Source organism: Caretta caretta, chromosome 1 (assembly GCF_965140235.1).
Source record: "Caretta caretta isolate rCarCar2 chromosome 1, rCarCar1.hap1, whole genome shotgun sequence".
In the NCBI taxonomy this organism is placed as follows: Eukaryota; Metazoa; Chordata; order Testudines; family Cheloniidae; genus Caretta; species Caretta caretta.
In genome coordinates, this window is record NC_134206.1 from 183,146,384 (window position 1) to 183,157,357 (window position 10,974).

Sequence of the window (10,974 nt, forward strand, 5' to 3'; positions counted from 1 at the left end):
TCCCATAACATAATTATTGACACTTCTCCTCCACCTCAAATGTAATTAGAAAGAGATATGAAATCTTTGCTGTGCCTTAACTGATTATACCTTATACTCCATGTCTGCATAGTATCCATATAATTACTATCGACTAATGTTAATATGTCAACACGTATACCAACTGCCTGCAAAAGAGAATTAAAGGTCATTCCCTTTAATTAAGGGTATACAAAACAATAATGTCTTCTTTATGCCTCCAGTTCATCCAATGGCTTTATGAGTATCATCCTATTTTTGCTCTCTCCTTATCTCAAAGTACAGTTGCACACTGCACTACCCTACAGGTTAATACTATGTTTATAATAGTATACTACATGTAAATTTAAATCTTTAGAGAAGCTAGTTTTATATGTCTAGTTTATGTACATCATTCAACATACCACCACCTTCCAAGAGAGCGTAGACCTTTGCAGAGGCATCGTGATGTGCAGAGGCATTGCTGGGAACCCCCAGATGAGTGGATGCTGACTGGCCATCAGGTGAAATTTGTCTGTATATTGGGAGCGATGAGCATAAGAGATTTGTTTGATATATGTATTCTCTGTGTGTTGCTAATAAGTAGATCTTCAGAGTACAGCTGTTTAAGGCTCTTTCACTGGGAAAAGTTTCCAGAGACCTGTAGAGCCCTGAGCCCCAAGGGAAAGGGCGGGTACTTAAATTGACCAGGTTTCTTCCTCAGGCCTGTGGGTAAGGATAGGTGCCTTACACCCTCAGCCCGCAGAAGGTAGAGGGTGCCTAAATTGATTGGGTCACGCTTTGAGTCTTCAATTGGGTATAGGTGGAGTGCCCTCGATTTTTGCGTGTAATATATTACAAGCGACTTTTGCAAGTAACAGGAGGGAGAATCCTGAGCCAAAGATTCTATGGCTAGAGAGACCTGGTTATGACAATTTCTTAACCTGGGAGGTGATGGGTGCCAGAAGCAAGTATCAGGGGGTAGCCGTGAGGTTTTTAGCCACAAAAGCTTATGCTCAAATAAATCTGTTAGTCTTTAAGGTGCCACCAGACTCCTTGGGTGCCAGAACAAACCTCCCCTGCATTGCTTCCTTTTATACAGCACCTTTAACATGAAAGAAGCTCAGGCAATTACCAGTTTAACACAAACTATTTGGGGATCAGGTAACCACTCCTGAACTGATACGAACTCTGGGAGGAAACAGTAGTAATTATTCAAAACCTCCTGACAGTTTAAGAAAATGCCATCAGAGAGGCAGGGATCCTGAGGGGGCAAAATAGTATTGGATCATGTAATTAAAGAGTGTATCGTAATGCCTACACACAACAAAGCTGAATTATGGTTGCAGAGGCAATGCTAGTTCTGGCATTTCTTAACTTTTGAGTGCTTGACTTTGCAACCGAAACAAAAACTTTTAGCGTTGCTTTTTGGAGTCAATATTATTCATATGTTTTCTGTGTGTTTTCTTTGCCCCCATTGTGACTGTGTATTCATTTTATCTTATTCATTTTTCCTCAAGCAGAAAATTTTCTCCTTCAAAAACTTATTTAAAAGGAAAATCCAAGAGGTATAAGTTAAGTTAGTCATACCCTCTAACTGAATATCATATAATTCCTCGTGAAGGACAATGATAGATATTAACTGACTGCTGTATTTTGGGTTCCAGTGGTACCCTGGGATTACATTAATTTGTGCTGAACCTTTAGTGAGATTTCGTTTTCTTGCATGTACATTTTATTTCTGCTTGTGGTTGTTTATGTCCCCATTTGCCTGTGTCTCTTCTGTATTGCGTCCTTGTCTCAAGGGCTGGAGGCTTTTAATGAATCAGACAAGGGAATTTAAGGCACAAATGCACAATAGGTTTTTTTTCACCAGGTAAATTGTGTGTGTGTGGGGGGGTGGATAACTTAAATGACATGAAATAACTTAAGAAAAATCTAGGTGATACCTGTGTTATATCTTCCCACATAAAACTACATGTGACCAGAAGGACGCATTTTGCTACTCTTAAACATATATGGAATCTAATGGTCTCTCCATTCTGTTCCTGGCTTCTCAGAAGACTATAGCTCTCAATGTGCAATGACTAAACAAATGGAATGGTGAAATACATATTATAGTATTTTTCACTAATCTCACCATCGTACATGGATTTTGGGATGGGGGAACTCTGCTGGGCTAAATTACCAGTTCTTCCTTTCCTTTCTTTAAGGCTGGACAACCTATAGAGGATATAATTGTCTTCCAAGTACATGAATGGGAATGTTGGGGACACTGGGGCATGGCCACTAGGTAATTCGAGGGGATGGAAGACCACGAGTGTCGATGAAGCCCCCTCGCACTAGGCCCAGGTGTCCTTGGCCCCCCTCCCGCCTGGAGGCACTCGCAGCAGCTCTGCGTACTAGGCCCAAGTGTCCTTGGCCCCCCCGCCTGGAGGCACACACAGCAGTTATGCTGAGGATCTGCAACAATATGCTGCAGAGTCAGACTGCCTGAAACTAAGCAAGGCCAAACAGGGCAGATATGGAAGAACAATGCTGAATAAAGCAGCTTTATGTATAGTTTAACAAATGATACAGAGAATCAGGGAACTAGCTGGGAACTGGATTGGCTGGCTATATGGATACTTGGGGCAGCTTGCTATTGGATAAGTATGCTGGGAAAAAAGGATGTATGAAAGCCTGTGTAACTTCCTGCTCTGTGTGCAGGATTTGAGATTTTATTCTCCCTGTACCTTTTTGCAGCTGCAAATAAACTTTTCTGTTTCTCCACCCCGTTGTGATTATTGGGTGCAGCACACCGGGTAACGAACCAACTCAAGCTGTTGTTCAGCCTCTCGGCACTGGGTGCCGGCAACAGCTTTTGGCGTCCCTGGGTGGGCGACGAGGCTGCAATTTAGCCTTGCCCGGACCCTTCCTGGAGGTCGAGGATTGCGGCGAGAACCGACGCCCAGCGCGCACCGGTGAGTTCATCGGGGGCCTCGGAGGAGACACGATTTGATCGACCCCGGAGGGCACAACGGTGCAACGCACTCATATAGTGGAGAAGCAGTTGTGGACGGCGGTGAAGAACCGGTCCCTTAGACATGGGGGAGGAGCAGCTGCAGGCCATGGTGAAGAACCGGTCCCTTGGATAAGGTAGGAACCTTTTAAAATCCAGATTATATGCTCTGTTGGAACCTGGGGACGCCCAGAGTTACCCTGTAGGTATGAGACAGGGACAGAGCTCAGGCGTTAGGGCACGGTGTACACCCCTAGAGTGCATTCTAGCAAACTGGAAGGTATTTGGTGCGGATCCGATGACTAAGAGCCAATTAAAACGATTCTGTACAGTTGACTGGCCTCAATATCAACTAGAGGACCAGGAGTGGTGACCACCAGGAGGGTCAATTAATTACAACACGATCCTCCAATTAGTTTTGTTTTGTCAGTGAATGGGTAAATGGAATGAATATTTGTATGCACAAGCGTTTATGGCTTTAAAAAAAATAAAACAGAGCTGTAATTCTGCAAAGTTGCAATTTGACTCCGACTGGTTAGGTAGCAGCTAATGTTAGTCCCCAGACCCCACCCCCACTGTAATGGCAGAGCCGGTGTCCCCTTCGGCTCCTACACCCACCCCTTGTAAGTCCCCAATGGTTGGCCTATACCCCTTAATCACCGAAACTAAAGTCGCCCGGTCTGGATCAGACAGGCGTACTGCCACGGCTATGCAGGTTTATACTCATGTGCCCTTTAATCCTGTGGATTTGGCTGCTTTCAAAGCACAGGCAGGAGAGTTTTCCACCAACCCAAGCAGGTTTATATCAGTCTTTGAGAGGTGCCTCAGTAGTCACAAGCCGGACTGGGATGATTGTAACATCCTCCTGAGAACCCTATTGTCTGAGGTTGAAAGACAACAGGTTGTGTCCAAGGCAAGGGAAGAGGCACAGAGACGGTACGACCGGGATCATATTAATGTCCCTGACCCAGATGCACAAGTCCCTCGAGCAGACCCCAGGTGGGATCCAAATGATCATGGGGATATGACCCGCCTTAACCTCCTATAAGGAGTTGCTTTTACATGGACTCCGTCACTCGGCTGTCCAACATAATAATTGGGCAAAGCCATATGAAGTAATGCAGGATTTAAAAGAAAGCCCAGGGGCCTTTCTACAGCGTATTCGGGACACCATTCGACAGAACACTAATGCAGACCCCGATGATCAGGCAACTGAGTCAATTATTAAGGGAATTTTTACGAGCAGAGCAGCCCCTGATATTAAGAGAAAGTTACAAAAAAAGGAGGATTTAATGGGTATGACCATGGCACAAATCTTAGAGACTGCAAACCGAGCTTATAGTCTAAGAGAGACAGAGAAGGAGAGAAAGCAAGTGAGATTGATGGTAACAGCGGTGCAGGCCGGCACTAAGAGAAGTGGCCGGGGAGGAAGGGGCCGTGGACGCGACCGTCCGGGCCCGCAGGAGAGACAACTGGGTTGCAACCAGTGTGCCCTGTGTCGACAGGAGGGACACTGGAAAAATGAGTGCCCAAAGAGGAAAGAAAAGGGGGGTGCCCCTATGATGGTGATGGCAGAGCAGGAATAGGGGTGTCAGGGGAGATGGACCACCCTACCCCCGGAACCCCGAGGAAAGATGCGGGTGGGAAGCTCAGAAATAGATTTTTTAGTGGACTCTGGAGTGGCCCGAACTGCCGTAAATCAGCCTCTTCAGTTGCCAGTAGCAGATTCCCTTACTGTGGTGGGAGCCACAGGCAGGGACACCAAGTGCCCAGTGTATGCCCCAGCGGAATGTGCTTTGGGAAACAGGACTATATCCCACAAACTGGTATACCTCCCTGAGTGCCCAACACCTCTGCTGGGACGGGATCTGCTTTGTCGCCTCGGTGCCACCCTGCATTTTACTGAGGACGAAATAACCCTTACCTTACGCCCTGAGAATGCATGGATCATGACCCTTGCAGTTGAGCCCTCAGCCATGCAAGCTCCAGAATGGAGCCCGTGGGAAGACCAGGTGTTCCCCCTCGTGTGGGCATCAGGAATTCCAGGAAAGGCCACCCACCAGACCCCCATTACTATTCAGCTCATACCAGGGAAAGGCCCAGTGCAAGTAAAACAGTATCCAATCAAGAGGGAAGCCAGAGAAGGTTTACAGGAAACTAAAGATCGATTCCTAATGTATGGTATTCTCCGGGAATGTCACTCAGCCTGGAACACTCCCATTCTACCCGTACAGAAGCCTGATGGCACATATCGGCTGGTACAGGACCTAAGGGCAGTCAATGAATGGGTTAAGACTCTGCACCCTCTTGTCCCTAACCCATACACCTTATTGGCTTCTATAGGGGGACAGTATACCCATTTTTCAGTCCTTGATCTGAAAGATGCTTTCTTTACCATCCCAGTTGCCACTCTGTCACAGGAGATCTTCTCCTTCGAGTGGGAGGACCAAAAAAGGGTTAAAAAGCAACTTTGCTGGACAGTGTTGGCCCAGGGATTTAAAAACTCCCCCACCCTCTTTGGCCAGGCTCTGGCCAGGGACCTACAGGAGTGGGATAATGAGAAGGCCCTCCTTCTGCAGTATGTAGATGATTTGTTAATTGCCACTGTGGGCCAAACACCCTGACTTAAAGCCACCGTGAGCCTCCTGAATTTTATTGGACTCCGGGGATATCGGGTAGTACGGAGTAAGGCTCAAATTGCCCTCCCAGAGGTACGGTACCTCGGGTTTCACATACGGCAAGGGGAGCGTCAGCTTTCAAGCGAAAGAAAGGAAGCTATCTGTCAAGTTCCTACCCCAAGTAACCGTAAGCGGCTCAGGGCATTTCTGAGTATGGCAGGCTTTTGCAGGATATGGATCCCAGAGTTTGGACTGTGGGCTAAACCCCTGTACGACTGTGTAAAAGGAGCAGATCATGACCCCTTCTATTGGACCCCAGAGGCTGACAGGGCATTTAAAATCCTGAAAAGAAAATTGATGGAAGCCCCGGCTCTGGGCCTGCTGGATCTCTCTAAGCCGTTTCAGTTGTATGTACATGAACGAAGGGGGGTGGCCCTAGGAGTGCTTACACAGCTGTTAGGAGCATGGAGACGTCCCGTGGCTTATTTTTCCAAGCAATTGGATCAGGTTGCAAAGGGTTGGCTGGCATGTTTACGGGCGGTCGCAGCTACTGCCCTATTGCTTGAGGATGCCGAGAAGCTAACATTGGGAGGGGTTATGCAAATCTATACTCCCCATATGGTCCGAGCCTTATTGGATGCAATGGGAGGGCTTTGGCTCACCCAGGCTCGGATTGCTCGGTACCAGGCTAAGCTGTTAGAGAACTCTGAAGTCACCTTACAGCCTTGCCCCTCCCTTAACCCAGCCACTCTCTTGCCAGAAACAGAGGAACAGAAACATGACTGTTTAGAGATCATAGATGCCCAGTACTCCAGCCGTCTGGATTTAAAGGATGTACCCCTCCCAAATGCAGATTATGAGTGGTACACTGATGGTAGCAGTACTGTAATAAATGGGCAAAGGAGGGCGGGTTATGCTGTTGTGACCCTCCATGACACTGTGGAAGCTGAAGGTTTGCCTGCTGGGACCTCTGCCCAGCTTGCCGAACTAATATCCCTGACCCGTGCACTTGAACTGTCAAAAGAAAAGCGGGTCAACATTTTTACTGATTCAAAGTATGCTTTTGGTGTGCTGCATGCTCATGCTGGCCTATGGAAGCAAAGGGGAATGCTGACAGCCCAAGGCTCCCCAGTCAAGTACGGGCCCCAAATCCTCCAGCTCCTAGAAGCCGTACAACTTCTCTCGGAAGTGGCAGTGGTACACTGTAAAGCCCATCAAAGGGAAGATCAAGATGTGGCCAGAGGTAACGCCCGGGCAGATAGAGAGGCTAAGCATGCTGCCACCCTGCCATCCCCTCAGGCTGAGAACGCCCATATGCATGCCCTTATCCCATCAGTAGGGGAACTTCCAACCCCTCAGTACTCTGGGGAGGAGAGACAGCTAACTGACAAACTCGGTCTCTGGGAAAAGGAGGGATGGCTCCATTCCCCAGAAGGGAAGGTCCTCTTATCAAAGGGCCTAATCCGGCCAGTGCTGCAGAAACTACATCAAACCACTCATGCTGGCAGGGAAGCACTTATCCAGCTAATGGGAAAATACTTTATCACTTCCGGACTCCGACCCCTGGCTGCCCAAGTACAAGCGGACTGCTTAGTCTGCCAAAAGAATAACCCCTGACCGGGACATCCTGTGCCACCAGCTGCCCTAGAACCCACTCCAGGCCCTGGACAAGTGTGGCAAATAGACTTTACTGAGTTTCCCCGGACCCAAGAGTTCAAATATCTCCTTGTTATAGTGGATCGGTTCAGCGGATGGCCAGAAGCTTTCCCATGCCGTAACTGCACTGCCAGAACAGTGGCCCTCAAGTTTGTTAAGGAGATCATTCCTCGCTTTGGACTCCCCCTGTGGATGGAATTTGACAACGGGACACACTTCACATCAAAAATCATTCAAAGCATCTCACATGCCTTACAGATCCCCTGGAAACTCCATACGCCCTGGAGACCGCAAGCCAGTGGTGTAGTGGAGCGTACCAATCAGACCCTTAAACGGCATCTCTCAAAAGTGTGCCAAGAAACCTCACTGCGATGGCCTGATGCTTTGCCCCTCGTCCTACTCCGTATCCGTGTTCTCCCAAAGGGTAGATTAGGGCTCAGTCCCTTTAAAATTATGTTTGTAAGGGCATGGCCTATGAATGGCACCCCGGTTCTGTCAGGGGAATGGGAGTTGGGTAATGGTTTTTTGTCTTAGTATATGTGTTCCCTGTCTGCTGTTCTCTTGTCTCTTCACAGGTATACCAAGGATTCCCAGCCTCTCCCCTTGGACTCTCCCATCCACGCCTTACAGCCTGGTGACTCTGTGCTTGTTCGCACCTGGAAAGACGAGCCTCTCCAGGAAAAGTGGAAAGGACCCTATACCGTCCTGCTGATCTCCCATACAGCGGCAAAGATCGAGGGACACAAGAACTGGATCCATCACTCTCATCTGAAGGCAGTACCCGCCCCCTCGTTAGCAGAACAGTGGACCGTCCAACCTGCTGACTCCTCATCTAGTGACGATCTCGGGCTAAAGCTACTGTTTAAAAGACACAAATAGCGGGCACTTTAATGCTAAAATGGGCCCACGCAGGTACTGGAGGCCCTGGGTTGGGAAGACTCTGGTGATAATTAATTGGGTAACATTGTTATTCTCTGTATTGGTATTTCCAAACTGTGCATATCGGGAGCATAACTCCTTTGTTTTGCTTGCGCACCATGTTGCTACTTTAACAAACCAAACTGATTGCTGGGTATATGCTCCAACTCCACTATCCACCAAAACAGGAATGCCCCTTGACATGCTGCCCTTGACCCTAGCAGAATTAGCCACAACCAAAGAGCAGGAAAGAACGGACTCACCGTTCTGGAACAAGACCTCTTTACAGCAGGCCACCTATCAGGATCAGGAGTATTCAGTTGCAGTACTCACTGAGGGAGTGTTATGTTTTACCCGAAACCAATCTGATCACTATGGGCGTCCTGTGGGAAAGAGCTCCTGTGTTATTACACAGTGGGCTGATGGGTATTGGATAAAGACCAAAAGGGGAGGCCAACAGTGTGGGTGTAATCGTTCCTCCCCTTTTAGGGAAACTCTTACAAATAATCTTACCACAAAAAAGGGGTTTGAAATGTAACTTGCCGTCCAGTTAACATCTCCAATGTAGCAAGCCAATGGTGGGTTTGTAGTGGTCCCTATGGCGAGTGTAATTTGAACAGCACAATTAGAAATGCCCCCACTTGTACCCAATCAGGAGGATGGGATGCCCCCCAGGGGCATATGAACTGTTTGGAAAAGCAGCCTTAAATATCCCAGGAATCCCCTTAAGAAACAGTCCTTACTGGGCCCTATAGGGTCACTATTTTGTATGTGGCCGAAAGGCTTACAAGGTGCTGCCAGCCAACTGGACAGGTAGCTGTTATATAGCTCATGGAGTTCCTCATCTTTCCATAACTGCCACACTGCCCAAAGGAAAGATTAGAAATGCCCGAGACACCTCTGTTGAGTCACGAGAAAAGACCCTGCAGCGACTGACTAAGGCATTGGAGGGGAATATGAAGAATCCCCTCACAACCGAGAAGCTTGTAGGGTGCTCTGTACTGGGAATAGCGCCACTGTTTACCGGGCCAGCCATGGCATGCATAGGCCGCTATACTATAAGGCTGCAGATGGTACTTGAGAAGGTGGCCTTAGAGTCAGAGGACTCGGTTAGTGATTTAGGATCAGCAGTAAAAACATTAAATAAAGAGCTACAGCAGCTCAGGACGTTTTCCCTCCAAAACAGGCTGGCTTTGGACTATCTCTTGGCATCCCAAGGAGGGGTTTGTGCCCTCGTCGGGCCCCGATGTTCCGTATATGTAAATGATAGCAGTTATGAGATCTATGAAAAGGTGGTACAGGCTGAGGCCCATGCCCGAGGCGGAGCACAGGTTGCCTATACTGCCCCAGAGAATGATTGGTTGCAAACCTTGTTTTCAGGCTGGGATTTGTCGTCTTGGCTTGGTGGTTTATTTAGCCTGCTATTGAAAATTCTCTTTCCTGTATTGCTTGTATTACTGGAATTATGCTGTGCAGTATCATGTGTCAGGGCCCTTTTGCAAAAGTTAATAAGTCATTCTCTTCAGGGCTATCACAAAGTGCTTATGCAAAGTCCTATTGTAAAGAAATAAGTAGCCCAAGTGAGAAAACTCAGAGCCAAGGTTGTTGAGTGTTCTCAAAGGGGGGAGTTGGTGGGGACACTGGGGCATGGCCACTAGGTAACTCGAGGGGATGGAAGACCACAAGTGTCGATGAAGCCCCCTCGCACTAGGCCCAGGTGTCCTTGGCCCCCCTCCCGCCTGGAGGCACTCGCAGCAGCTCTGCGTACTAGGCCCAAGTGTCCTTGCCCCCCCCGCCTGGAGGCACACACAGCAGTTATGCTGAGGATCTGCAACAATATGCTGCAGAGTCAGACTGCCTGAAACTAAGCAAGGCCAAACAGGGCAGATATGGAAGAACAATGCTGAATAAAGCAGCTTTATGTATAGTTTAACAAATGATACAGAGAATCAGGGAACTAGCTGGGAACTGGATTGGCTGGCTATATGGATACTTGGGGCAGCTTGCTATTGGATAAGTATGCTGGGAAAAAGGATGTATAAAAACCTGTGTAACTTCCTGCTCTGTGTGCAGGATTTGAGATTTTATTCTCCTTGTACCTTTTTGCAGCTGCAAATAAACTTTTCTGTTTCTCCACCCCGTTGTGATTATTGGGTGCAGCACACCGGGTAACGAACCAACTCAAGCTGTTGTTCAGCCTCTCGGCACTGGGTGCCGGCAACAGGAAAGAAGATGTAGCTTTTCAGTGCAGTGGCAGGGATACATTAATCTTTGCCAGGGATCGACAACCTTTGGCATGCAGCATTTCAGGGTAAGCCCCCTGGTGGGCTGGGCTGGTTAGTTTACCTGCTGCATCCGCAGGTTCAGCCGATCATAGATCCCACTGGCTGCGGTTCACCGCTCCAGGCCAATGGTGGCTGCAGGAAGCAGCACTGGCTGAGGGATGTGCTGGTCACCACTTCCCACAGCCCCCATTGGCCTGGAGTGACGAACTGAGGCCAGTGGGAGCTGCGATCGGCCAAACCTGTGGAGGCGGCAGGTAAACAAACCTGCCTGGCCCACCACGGGGCTTACCCTAACAGGCCACATGCCAAAGGTTGCCGATCCCTGAGCTATCCCAAAGAGATTTTTAAGTGAATGGTCACCAGACAATGTGTCAATGAATAGAGGTGTTTGGTGAGTCACCAAGGTGGCCCAGTTTTGCAATCCCAGTAAGCCTCAAAGACCATCTAGAATTCAAGTTGCATGAGAAATATGTTCGAATAAGCTAACAAGAATAAGATT

At 48.2% G+C, this 10,974-nt stretch overlaps 1 long non-coding RNA gene across 1 annotated transcript; it reads left to right on the forward strand.

Moving 5' to 3' along the window:
* The first annotated feature begins 2,288 nt into the window (after positions 1-2,288).
* LOC142068520 (uncharacterized) lies at positions 2,289-10,324 on the forward strand. The gene is made up of 2 exons (XR_012664330.1): positions 2,289-3,135; positions 7,848-10,324. It is a non-coding gene; the product is annotated as an uncharacterized LOC142068520 (long non-coding RNA).
* Positions 10,325-10,974: the final 650 nt, after the last annotated feature.